The following is a 13,801-nucleotide window of genomic DNA, read 5'->3' on the forward strand; positions in this document are numbered from 1 at the left end:
TTGGAGCAGAACTGCTCCATGGCTTCAAGAACACCCTCGAAAACAGGGTCAGTGCGGCATGGGGACTCACGTTCGGCTCCGGGGCGTACCTCACACTTGGCATCCCATCGTAGCCAGCTTCATGGTGATCCTACCCTCCGCGTTCCTTGGGCTAGGCGACGTCATTCCTTCTCAGCTGCCTCTCTTCCTCTAAATCCTTGGCCAGAGACTCTTCCCAGGCCCTGGACCCCGAAAGCATCCCCTCAAGGCCCTCCAGCTTCAGCTTCAGGTCATTGACAGAGTCGTTGGCTTGGGAGAGTAGCTCGGCCTTGCCGAGGACAGCGGCTTGCGCCTCCGCAAAGGCGCCGCTGATCGTGTCCTTCTCCTTCGCCAGCTCCAGGGCCTTGTTCTTCAAGCCGTCCCGCTCCACCTCTAGCTCCTTCACCTTGTCGTTGTGGACCAGGGCTTGAGCATCGAGTGCCTCCTTGTGCTTCCCCTCCAGCCCCTGGGTTCGCTACGCGACGAGTCTCTCGACCTCCTCATCCTTGCCATGGAGTGTAACAGAGCGCCTCCTTGCAAGCGGCGAGGTCCTCCTCCTGGGAGTTCAGCTTGGCCTGGTGCTGGTGCCAGGCGGCCTCGTCCTTGGTGGCCTGTTCCCTCGCTGCCTCCTGGGCCTTCTAGATGTCTGCCTGCTTCAAGATGAGCTCTTGCTTGCGCTCGGCCAGCAGATCTTGGGCAGCCTTCAGCTCTTCATGGGCCTGGCAGAACCAGGCCCGTGTCTCGATGATGCGTTCCTCGAGGTCCGCCTCCGCCTTCTCCGCCACCACCACCCTGGACTTCACCTTGTCCAAACGGGCGCGATGGAGCGCCTGGAGCTTCTGGAAGTCGGTGTTCATGGCCCGAAGAAGCCGCTCCTCTTGAGAACCGCCACCACCGACGCTCGGTTCATCAACAACCTAGAGCCTGGCGGAGGCGAGCACCTCGTCATCAAACACCTCCCCCTTGGCCAGCGCCCTAGTGCCTGCCATCCCTGGAAGGTGGACGAACAGGCCATCTCCCACCTTCAAGTACCTGCCTGAGCCAGAGGCAGCGGATGAGGAGGGTTGATCGTCGACCACTCCCTCCTCGGTAGGCCCCTTGCCGACCTCCTCGGCGGCACCCTTGCCGGCCTCCTCGGCAGCAGCCTTGTTGGTCCCTCCGACAGACCCCTTGCCGGCCTCCTCGACGGCGGTCTTGGTGGCCTCCTCGGTGGCGATCCTGTGGGCCTCGGCCTCGGCGTCCCTGGCGATCTCCTCGATGACGATATCGATGTTTTCCTGCTCCACTGAGGAAGAGTCTAGATGCCGACGAGAAGAGTAAGACAGAGCCAAGATCAAGGTTCAAGAAAAAGAAACAACATGGATGGGAAACGAGCGACTTACCTACACCAGGCTGGCAAGAAGTGGCACCCTCCCCGCCAGCCTTTGTTGCCGGAGCAGAATCCCTGGCACCCAAGTTCGTGTCCTCCTCCTCCATGTGCGTGGGCTCGGTGGTGGATGCCCTTGCTGGGGACGCCCCTCGGGGCGGCATACTCGAGGGGGGCGGCATGTTGGGAGTGGCCCTCAGTGGCTCCTCCTGCTGCCTTTCTTCTCCTACAAACCCGGCAAGGTCAGCATCAACGCCTCGCACCCCGGTGTTCATCGATGAAGGAGTGAGTGATGGGCTTACAATGGGGGCTAAGGTGAGGGCTGCATCAGGGGCTGCTGTCCGGGCTGCTCTCCACCACCAACGGCGCACGCGAAGTACCCACCAGGGGCTCGCCGCCCATTGAGACCTTGGCCCTTTTCGCCGCCCTCTGGGCCAGCGTCTCTGCGTCCCTACGAAGACAACACCAAATCCAGTGAGGATGATGCAAGCATAAGGACAGGGAGTGATGGGGAGCAAAATACTTACTCGTCCTCCACCTCCTCCTCCACTGGCTTCCTCTTCTTCTTCGGGCTAAAGGACCTGAGGTCAAAGTCAGCCTCCAGGGTGCTGACCCAGGAAGAAGGAGAGGGGGATGGAGTCCGGCGCCGCTTGGACGAGGAGGAGACATTGACCATATTTTTTGCCACGGCGGCCTTCGTCGTCTTCGTCGTCGCCCGGCCTTCATCGCCCTCGTCTGGTGCACGAGTTGCTCCTGGGCCGGTTGCTGCTACAGCACGCGTCTCCTCCCTGTTAGCGGAGGATCATCCGACTCGATATCTTCCTCGGACGACTCATTGCCTGTCTCCTCAACAAGGGGAGCCTCGGCACCAGTGCCACTGGCCTCCTCGGCAGACACCACCCATCGGGCGAGCTCCTTCCCCTCCGCATCCGCGTCAGCCTAGTCCTCCACGCGGCCAGCACTGCCGGCCTCCCTGGCGAGTGCTGCCTCTGCCACTCTGGCGGCGATGTAGTCCAACTCCTCCTTGGTGGTGTCTTGGATAAGCTCCGGCTCGGTGTGGACATAGCCCTCCGATAAGTTGTCGAAGAACTCCTGCACTTCATGTGCCGGGGGCTCGGCCCAGGTCAGGTGAGGCCGTGCGCGTTGAAGTCCGGCATCATGGCAATAATGTCGGACCGGCGAGAGTTGTTTCTCAGTGGGACCACTCCCGCCGGCAACCCAAATAGGGGCCCTTTGACGGCCTTCCTGGACTTTGCGGCCTTGCCGGCCTGCTCAACCCAGCCGTCGCCGCCCACATTGAGCTGGAAGAGCCTCACGCAGAAGTGCACGTGCCCCATCACCATGAAGTTGTGCTTCAGGACAGGGTGGAGCCGCATGACGTCAGCCGCTTTCCTGAAGTCCCAGGTTGGCCTCCCTTTCTTGTGCAGCGGGGCAATACGGTCATGGAGGAAATCCGCCCCAATCATTTCAAGGGTGAGCCTGGCCATGGTGAGGCGGAGGATCTTGGTAGTGGCGACCGAGAGCTTCTTGTCGTTGACGTCGAGGTCACCCCAGTCCTTGCAACGGACCGGCGGGATCCGACGAACCCGATAAAACTCTTGCGGGTCCTCCTCCACGATCCAGAGCCACCGGCCCCGCCACTCCTCCCATCTCTCCTTCAGGGCGCCCTCCGAATAAGCGCCCTTCTCCTGGGTCCTTGGGATCCAAGTGACGCAGCCAGAGATGGCACCCCCTGGCTGGATGTGAGGGTAAAAATAATGGCGGAAGAGCACTGTGTTAGGGAGCACTCCGGCGAAGCCCTCACAAAGATGGGCAAAGAAAGCCACGGCATTCGGCGTGAAATCAATAAGGTGGAAGCCGAAGGTGCGCATGATATCATTAAAGAAATCAGAAAAAGGGGGGCAGAGCCTGCAGGAGAAGTACTCGACAAAAAAGGGATACCGATTGAGGCCGGCCTCGATGAAATCAGCAGGGATGATGCGTGTGGCAAGGTGCCTCGTCGTCTCCCTCCCCCACAGGCGCTTGAAGAAATCCCTCAGGTGAACTACATCAACCGTCAAGGGGAAATAGGCGAGCTGCGTCCGTAGCACCGCCAGCCTCTTCTCCGACTCCTCCTCCTCCCCGGCGTCCGTCGCCACCCCTTTGCCCTTGCTGGTTTTGGGTACCATGGAGGCTGGGGGATGCCGAGGGATCAGGAACAATGGAAGGTGTGTCGGCGACGAGCGAGAGCAAGAGCTTGAGGAGGAAGAAGGAAGGGACGGTGGTTCCAAGATTGGAGATGGCGCAGAGGGTAAATGAGCAGCGCGCCTGTGGTTATTCCTTTTTTATGGAGAAGGTGCGGGCCGCCTCTTTACAATTTACTGCGACGGGACACATGCATGCGAGGACCGTCCCACGCATGACCCCAATGTCACACATTCGATGCGGGTCGTGGGGAAGCGTGACGGATGAAAAAGTTATCGCGGTAAAAATCCGACCCGCCTGCCCGCGCACCGTTCTGGGCCTAGCCCAACAACGCGTCGCGCTTATGTGTGGCCCAGACCCGGGGGCTCCTGTTGGTGTACAAAAGTAGGGGCTTTCTTTTGTACCCCTTTACTTGTGCACGGGCAGTCAGAGCCGTGCCCGCGGCCACACTTAGCGGGGCAGGGGAAGGAAGCAAAAGTACAAGACTACGGAAGCGGCGCTCAAACCAGGGGCGCAAAAGGAAAAGCAACAAGATGGGCTTCCCCTGGCAAGTCCCTTGCCGGGGCGGCCTACGCAGACCTAGCAAGAGCCTTGCCGGGGCAACTTACCCAACACTAGCAAGGCCACCACCCTTGAGCCTGAGAGTTCCGACACCATCGACAACATTGGAACCAAAGCTCGGGAGGGCGCTTGCATAGTGGCATGCAGATCTTTGTGAAGACAAAGCAACAGCGAGGCTCCTTGCCGAGGATGCCCACGAGGCCCCGGCAAGGCTCCTGCCGAAGATACCCACGAGGCCCCAGCAAGACTCTTGTCGAGGGCGCTCGCAAGGCCCCGGCAAGACCCTTGCCGAGAATATTAGCAAGACCGCGGCAAGGCTTTGCCGCCCCATCGCCGACCCAGCTCAGCTACCGACCCACCAACTAAGGAAGTACCCACGTGGCAGTACGTGGCTCCTAAGCTAACCAGTCAAGCACCTGTGTGGTGGCATGAAGATCTTCTTGAAGACCCTGCCACCACACCAGCTCACCAGCCTGCCACCTTAAATGGCGTTGCACGCCTTGCTGGCCTGGACGCATGTCGAAGCAAGGCGAAGCGGCGACGGATGGGACGGGCTTCGTTTCCATCCCCGATAAAGCAAGAGGACATCTAACTAGCGCATTTAATGCATTTTGTACTGTGATATCAGGCGATAAGCTTGTATAATGTATACACTCTCCACCTCATGTGTGCCACTGTGGCGTCCCCTTTGAACTATAAAAGGAGGCCCGAGGCATACTGAGGGGGGATTCGGATCTTTTGAACAAGCCACGGGCCGTAGCTAGTTCAAGAACTCAAGAACACTCAAATATAAACATAAGCGGGACTAGGGTATTACGCATCCTCGTGGCCCAAACCTGGGTAAACGATCTTTGTGCTGACTCCTAGACCCGCTCTTTCCACTACCTCGCGCCCGCCGACCGTAGTAGGATTCTAGTGATCCCATAGGTGTCGTTTTCCACCGACACCGAACGGTTTTATACCGTTTGACCGAAATTGATCGGCGGTGGGTCGGCTTTGGCTCCGGCGGTGGATCGGCGGGGCGAGGCGACGGCGGTGCGACGGCGATGCGGGGGGCGGCGGTCGTGTGCGACGGCGTGGGCGGAGGTGGTCGGGGCGGCGCAGCGGTGTGGAGGAGGAGAGTGACCGGGGGGTCCCCTTTTAAAGGCCCGAGGCGGCGGTGGCTTGCGCGAGGGACAGCGGCGTCATGAGTCCGACCCAGACTCCTCCTCGTCGGAGTCCGGTGCTCGCACGGGTGGCAGAGGCGGTTGGCGGCGGTGGGCTTGGCCTCGGCTGCAGTTGGGTCGGCCCAGTCGGCGCACTAACTTTTTTTAAACAATTTCCACGCAGAAGAAAATACTAATAAAATAAAAAAATCTAAAAATTCCAGAAACAATTTTGACTGTCCAAACTTAATATTTAGGACAATATGAACATTTTTCTGGACTAAAAATTACAATTTTTAAAATGCATGTTTTTCTCTAATTTAAATAAAATAACAAATAAAATTCAAATAAAATAATAATTTGATTTCAACATTTCTTTTTCCAATATTTCTCTTCTGTTTTGAGGAAGTCATTTTATCCTCTCTCATTTATTTTATTGTATTGAAATAATTGGAAAGAAATTATTGAAAATCAAATTGATCCTATTTTCAAATTTGAAATAAATTCGAATATGAAATAAATTCAAATATGAAATTTTTGTGAAACCTCCAACTCTCTCCTTGGGTCCTTGAGTTGCTTAAGATTTCTAGGATCACAACCAAAATGCAATAAAATTATGATATGCATATGATGATCTATGTATAACATCCAAATTGAAAATTGGGATGTTACAAACCTACACCCCTTAAGATGAATCTCGCCCTCGAGATTTGGGTTGGTCAGCAAAAGGTTCGGGTGGTCCTTGCGAAGGTCTTCCTCGCGCTCCCAGGTTGCTTCCTCCTCAGTATGGTGGCTCCACTGAACTTTGCAAAACTTGATAACCTTGCTGCGAGTAACTCGGCTGGAAAACTCGAGAATCTTGACTGGCTTCTCTTCATAGGTCAGATCACTATCCAACCGAATTGCTTCTAGTGGCACTGTATCTCTCAGAGGAATGTCGACCATCTCAGCATGGCACTTCTTCAACTAGGAAACATGAAACACATCATGAACTCCTAACAATCCTTCGGGTAATTCAAACTTGTACGCAACTTCTCCCATGCATTCCAAAACTCTGTATGGTCCCACAAAACATGGTGCTAGCTTTCCCTTGACTCCAAATCGTTTAACTCCTTGAAGTGGGGACACACGAAGATAAGCTATGTCTCTGACTTTGTAGGCTACCTCCTTGCGTTTAGTATCCGCATAACACTTCTGCCTGGACTGGGCTACCTTGAGTCTGTCTCGAATCAACTTAACCTTCTCCTCAGAATCTCTAATTAAGTCTGGTCCGAACAATTGTCGATCTCTAACTTCATCCCATGATAATGTTGTCCTGCACCTCCTTCCATACAAGGCTTCGAAAGGGGCCATCTTCAAATTGGCTTGGTAACTGTTATTATAGGAGAACTCTGCATAGGGCAAATTGTCATCCCAACTAGATCCATAATATAGCGCACAAGCTCTCAACATGTCCTTCAGAATCTGATTGACTCTCTCGGTCCATCCATCTGTCTATGGATGAAAGGCTGTACTAAACTCTAGCCTGGTACCCAAAGTTTCATGCAACTGATTCCAAAACTTTGAAGTAAACTGTGTTGCTCTATCTGATACGATGGTCCTTGGAACTCCATGCAGACATACGATCCTGGTCATGTATATCTTTGCCAACTTAGCACTCGTATAAGTTGTCTCCACAGGGGTGAAATGGCCTACTTTTGTCAAGTGATCAACTACAACCCAGATTGAGTCACAGCCTGAACGAGTCCTGGGTAATCCGGTGATAAAATCCATGCCAAGTTTATCCCACTTCCATTCAAGTATCGGCAATGGTTATAGCAATCCTGCTGGTTTCTGATGCTCTGCCTTAACTCTCTGGCATACGTCACATACTACTAGATACTCGACAATATCCTTCTTCATTCTTGTCCACAAGACACTTTCCTTGGAATCCAGATACATCTTGGTGTTGCCTGGGTGAATCGAGTAAGGCGAATCATGAGCCTCCTGAAGAATTAACTTCCTGATCTCAGGGTCATTAGGCACATATATACGATCCTCAAACCATAAAGTGCCATGCTCATCCTCACGAAATCCTTTAGCCTTTCCTTTACTCATCCTTTCCTTTATCTCAGCAATCTCCTTGTCTGTCTTCTGGGCTTCTCTGATCTTTCCCAACAAAGTGGACTCAATTTCCAACGCTGCAACATAACCTCTCGGAACTATCTCCAAGCCTAGATCTTGAAGGTTGTCTGCTAACTCCTGAGGTAATCCTCCGGTTATGAGCGTGTTAACATAACTCTTGCGGCTCAACGCATCTGCTACGACATTGGCCTTTCCAGGATGATAATGCAATCTCATGTGATAATCCTTTATGAGCTCCAACCATCTCCTTTGCCTAAGGTTTAACTCCTTCTAGGTAAAGATGTACTTCAAACTATTAAGATCCGTGTAAACATCACAACGGTTACTGATGAGAAAATGTCTCCATGTCTTGAGCGCATGCACTACGGCTGCTAACTCCAAATCAGGTGTAGCATAATTCAACTCATGAGGTCGAAGATTTCGTGAGGCATTCCTGCATAAGCACTCCTCCAAGTCCTCGACGTGAAGCGTCGCAATACACTTGGAATCCTTGTGTATATCCGGGAGAATCAACACTGGGGCTGTAACCAAACGTTTCTTCAACTCCTGAAAACTGGCCTCACAATCCTTAGTCCATTTAAACTTGGTGTCCTTCTTCAATAACTCCGTCATGGGCTTCACAATCTTGGAAAAATTCTCAATAAATCTCCGATAATAACCTGCGAGTCCAAAAAACTTCTGATCTCTCCCACTGAGGTGGGTGCCAACACTACAAAAAATACACTTCCGTGATGATACGTGTTTGTCACAGTAGGTCGCGTTTTTTGTCATGCATGTACATCCATGACAAATTTATGATAGAATCAAGATAGTCATACCTGTGCTGTCGTAGAAGTGTTCCATGACATTACCAAAATTATCATCACGGAAGTGTCCACTTCCATGACGATAAATCGCGCGTCACAGAAGTGCTTTCGTCAAGGGTGACCGACACGTGGCATCCACCGTAACGGAAAGCCGCTAAGCTATCGGTTCGGATTTTGGATCTGATAACCCGTTAACAGCCCCGACCAATGGGGATTTTCCACGTGTAAAATCATCATTGGCTGGAGGAAACACGTGTCGGCTCATCGCTGGTACAGATGTCATCCACTCAGTGGACATAAGGTGCCTATGATACGTCAACATGTGGGACGGCCCAACAGAGGCCCATTGTTGTGAAAAGGTCGGCCCGTTTGACTTGGTCAAAAGGTGGCGGGCCGGCCCATGGAAAGCCTGTTAACGGCCTGTTCGCATATAGCCCATTTACAGCCCGCTAACCCAAGGCCCGTTACTCCCTATTCGAATTAGGCCTAGTAGCGTCATCTGGGCCATCCAATATGATTCCAGCCCGTTTTCACTTCTGGCCCATGACGTCTTTCGGCCCATATGAGGCCCTATGTAACTCTTGGCCTATTAACGGCCCATGGTGAAAGTGGCCCGTAATGAACAGTGTATCACTTTACACCCATTAACGGCCCGTGGTGAAACTGGCCCGTATAGAACAGTGTATCACTTTATACCCATTAACGGCTTGTTATTCCGTTGGGCCGTTTCCAGCACATGTTATCTTTCGGCTTCTCAGAGCCCATTTATTCTTGGGCTCATTTCCAGCATTCGTTTACTTATGGCCCGTTACTGTCATTTTCTGCTTGTGGGCCAAATTCAGCCCGTGGTTATAGTCGGCCAATTTGTGGTCCATTAATACGTTGGGCCATTTTCATAGCGTCATCAAATGCGTCCTATTAACGATGGCCCGTTATGGTCGGCCCATGAACGGACGATTCCAACTCTAGCCCGTTTACGGCCAGAATGCGGTCTGTTTGGCCCATGTTTGGCCAATCGATCATACGGCCCGTATAAGGCCCATGGATGATACGGCCCGTAGAAGGCCCATTGTTTCTACGGCCCGTAGAAGGCCCATTGTTTCTACAGCCCGTAGAAGGCCCACTGTTTCTACGGCCCGTAGAAGGCCCACTATTTATACGGCCCGTAGAAGGCCCACTGTTTCTACGGCCCGTAGGTCAAGTGTCACTACAGTAAATATTAGCCCATGGTTATTGTGCCCTAGTTTTAAAAAATAGGCTATTGCGGCCACTAGCAAACCACAGAAAAAGAACTGCATTGACTACAAGCAAACAAATAAACAAGACAACAAGGAAATAAATAAGCAAGCAACTTACACTAGGCTATCACGGCTATTACACATATTACATCCACTGGGCATCAAAGTTCGCCACCAGTGCAAATATAGGGAACACCGCAGCATATAAACGCCGCAGCAAAACAAGTCCAGAACTGAAACCACTTCAGAAGAGCTCAAGAAATAATATCCTGGGTACCCATAATGCTGGCAACATGCTTAGCAAGCTTATTAACTTTCTCTTGTTTGGCGCTTAAGTCCTCCAGCGCTTGCTGTTGCACGAGAAAGTATGCATCTGAATTCTGCAGGGACTTCCTCAGTCCTTCGGCTTCCTGTCGCATAACATCTGATCGATGTCTTTCAACTTGAAGTTGAGACTCAAGAAGCCGAACTGATTCAGGCAACAAGTTCGAAGAGCTGGTGCCAGCAGTGGTAGCCAGTAACTCGAACACTACATCAAGACAGGACTTTGGGGTTGTCTCAGTGTCTTCAATATAGTTTTTATTAGCTTTCTTGGAGACCAACAGGGATGTCTCACTATCTTGAACCTTATCTGCATTACTTCCTTTACCATTGCATAACAGGGTACTCTTCTCCAATATTTTATCCGCGTTCTAAAAGAGAAACAAACAAACACATCTCAGGTTTACAATGTAGTATATGAAACTCATTTTGGTAAACCAGTTCAGTAGTAAGGTGGACAGGATAACAGCATGAAACAAACATATATCTATGTAGTATGGTCACTGTATGGTCTATATCATTCTATTTTATGTTGCCAAATCAAGATAGATACAGCTCGAATCATATCTATTTAAGATAAAGCAGCATAGACAGAATATAAGTGTGGGAAACTACACAGCAATAACAACACTTGTAATGTGCATGGCATGAGAACATAACTGTTTATTCAATTGAAACTGAAATCAACATAGAGCAAGTTACAACAGCAAACAGCCAAACACGTTGAAGAAACAGGTTTAAAATATACCTGTTGCACCATTGGAGTTTCAATTGCATCCTTCAAATTTGAAATTGGTTGGTATCAGTAAATACAGTGATGCAAGAGCAAAGTAGTATGAACCATAGCTACGGAACTTGACCTGAGAACAATTCTTCTTCTGCTTTAAGCGTTGACTTCGGGTTCGGAGTGGTGGTCCTCGTGATTTGGGCACTACAGTTGCCTTACTAAATGCTCGTGTTTGGGTGCTCTGTGGTGGAGACAGTGTTGTGTCAACAGGAACTGGGTGTCTATCTGCTGGGGTTGGGGATAGAAGGGGTGTAGCTAGTTCTCTGTCCAACTGGGTAGGGGTACAATCTGCATGAGTGTGGGTTATGTGTGGTGGGGCTGGTTCTTGGGCAAGTATAACCGTGGTTCTATCTGCATCGACAGGTAGCACGATCTTTTTTGAAGACCGTGTTTTTACTCCCACAGATACTGCCATCACTCCCTCCAATGGAAATGGCTGATAAAAAAGAAAAGTAATTGAATGTACAGACATTGTAAGATAGACAGGTGCAATGGATAGTAGGGAAGAAAACAGGGCATGAAATAATTCACATTTATGTTGTCTAAGCAAAAAAGAATACCAGGACATAATTTCACATATATGATGGCTAATTAAACAGGATAGCATGACACAATTTCACATGTATGATGGCTAACTAAACAGGATAGAACGACATACTTCAAAATATGATGACTATGTAAACACGATGACATGATATAACTATACGATGTGTCTATTAAAGTGGTTGGCATGCCATAAATCACAAACCTGCCATTGATGGAAACATGATGGCATGATATAATTCATGGATAGAATGACATAATTTAAAATATGATGACTACATAAACAGGATGAGATGATATAACAATATTATGTCTTTAGAAAATGGGTTGGCATGACATAATTCAGATACATGCTGTCGATGTAAACATCATGGCATGACATAATTCAAATATATGATTTATATACTAAGGAAGCGAGCAGACGGCAATTGCATATATGATGTGTCAACTAAGGAGATGGCATTCAATATTGTGTATATGATGTAAAAACTAGGCATTGCAATACAACATATGCATTATATGAGTAATATAACCCTGCCAAGTTTGTGCATACACCTCAGGGGGATAATAGGACTGGTCATCTGCCTCTGAATCCTCCTCTGAAGAGCTATCTGTAACCAGCAAGATATCTGCTTCAGTAGGTAGCATTGTCTGCTCTGAAGACCTTGTTTTCACTCCAGATTTCTCCATCACCAATTCAAATGGTTGATGCACAGGAAGAGTAGTTGAATATACAAACATTGTCAACAAAAGCAATGAGAAATACAAAAAAAAGGACGGCATGATATAATTCACATATATGACGCTTGCCTAAATAGCATGGCATTGCATAATTCACATACATAATGCCTTGCAACAAGATAACATTGCATAATTCACATATATAATGTCTTGCAACAAGATGGCATTGCATAATTCACATATATGGTAATTAGACACTAAACAGGTGGCATTCACACAAAGCATGTCTAAACTAAGCAAATGACATAGCAATGCAAGATACCATACGCACGATATGAGCAACATAACCCTGCCAAGTTAGGGCATGCACCTCGGGGGGGGGAATATGACTGGTCATCTGTCTCTGAATCCTCCTCTGAGGAGCTATCGGTAACCAGCAAGACATGCGCTTCGTCAGATAGCATTGTCTGCTCTAAAGACCTTGTTTCCACTCCAGATTTTTCCATGACCGTGCCGAATGGCTGATGCACAGGAAGAGTAATTGAATGTACTAAAATTGTTGACAAATTTAACACGTAATAAAAAAATGATGGCATGATATAATTCACATATAAGATGACTGGCTAACCAGGGTGGCATTGCAAAATTCACATATATGATGCCTGGATGGACAAGATGGCATTGCATGATTCACATATACGATAAAGAAACTAAACATATGGCATTGACACAAAGCATGTCTAAACTAAGCAGATGACATCTTTAATGTATACAATAAGCAATGCAAGGCACCATATGCATGATATTACCAACATCAGCATGCCAAGTTAGAGCGAAGACCTCATGCGGTAAATAGGAGTGGTCTTCTCCTTCTGAATCCCCCTCAGAACAATTATCTTCCTGTTGATTACGATCCGAAATGGGTGGAGGGGGGCTGCCTTTGCACCCACCATGGAACGACGTCTGCATGAAATTTTATTGCCACGCAAGGCTCGTCTCTTTTGCTCTACATGATCAGTTCCATTGTGTACAATAACTAGCATGCATATGAATAAAACATAGTGAGATTATGTAAGGAGTGCATGCACAAATCCAGAGTGATGGTAGCAAACTGTGGATAGACTCAAAATCAATGATAGCAGGCAGATAATAGCTTTAGTTAAAAAATACAGATAATGGCTCCTTTAATGTTTGTTTGCACCCAACATGAAACTCATAGTAGACACCGGAGATTAACCAGATAGTAGACAGATAGTGCTGATTGCTGCCCCCAATATGTACCCCACAACCATTTAAAAACTCAAGTTTCAGCATTAGTTTGGACCTGACTCAAAGTCTAATAGGTGAACACGATGATAATGTAGCATGTCATCATATTAAGCGACGCATAACGTAAGTAGACACGGAAGAGTGCGACCTCTCTTGCGGACCCGTGTAGTCCTCAAGGTCATCTGCTCAGTTGATGATGGTAATGCAGTTGTCATAGCTGCCGGCGGCGGGGAAGAAGATCTGAGGCGGCGAAAGACAGTCTGGAGAGCGGATCCCTGCTGTGGTGAACCCTTCCGTTGTTGGAGCAGCTAAGCTGGGGTGGAACACAGCACCGCAGGAGCAGGACAAACCACACAAGGTTTTCTTTTACACATATCTGTAACAGAAGTAATTGAGTAAGGGCTTGTTTGAATTTGAGGATTCTAACAATGCAGGGATAGGAAATAGACAGGAATAGGATAGGAATGCACGTGCAAAACAGAGAATTTAAAAACACGGGATTTCTGCCAATCTGGGTGTTTGATTCACAACAATTGGAAGATCACAAGATGCAAAAAAGCATGGTGAGATTAAGTCAAACCACAAGAAAATGTACGGTTATAATGCTATTATGCTACTATCTCTTAGTCTTGTGCTTGTTCTTCTTCTTCTTCTTCTTCTTCTTCTTCTTCTTTTGCTTGTTCTTCTTCTTCTTCTTCTTCTTCTTCTTCTTCTTCTTCTTCTTCTTCTTCTTCTTCTCCTCCTTCTTCTTCTTCTCC

Source organism: Triticum aestivum, chromosome 3B, assembly GCF_018294505.1.
Source record: "Triticum aestivum cultivar Chinese Spring chromosome 3B, IWGSC CS RefSeq v2.1, whole genome shotgun sequence".
Taxonomy (NCBI): domain Eukaryota; kingdom Viridiplantae; phylum Streptophyta; class Magnoliopsida; order Poales; family Poaceae; genus Triticum; species Triticum aestivum.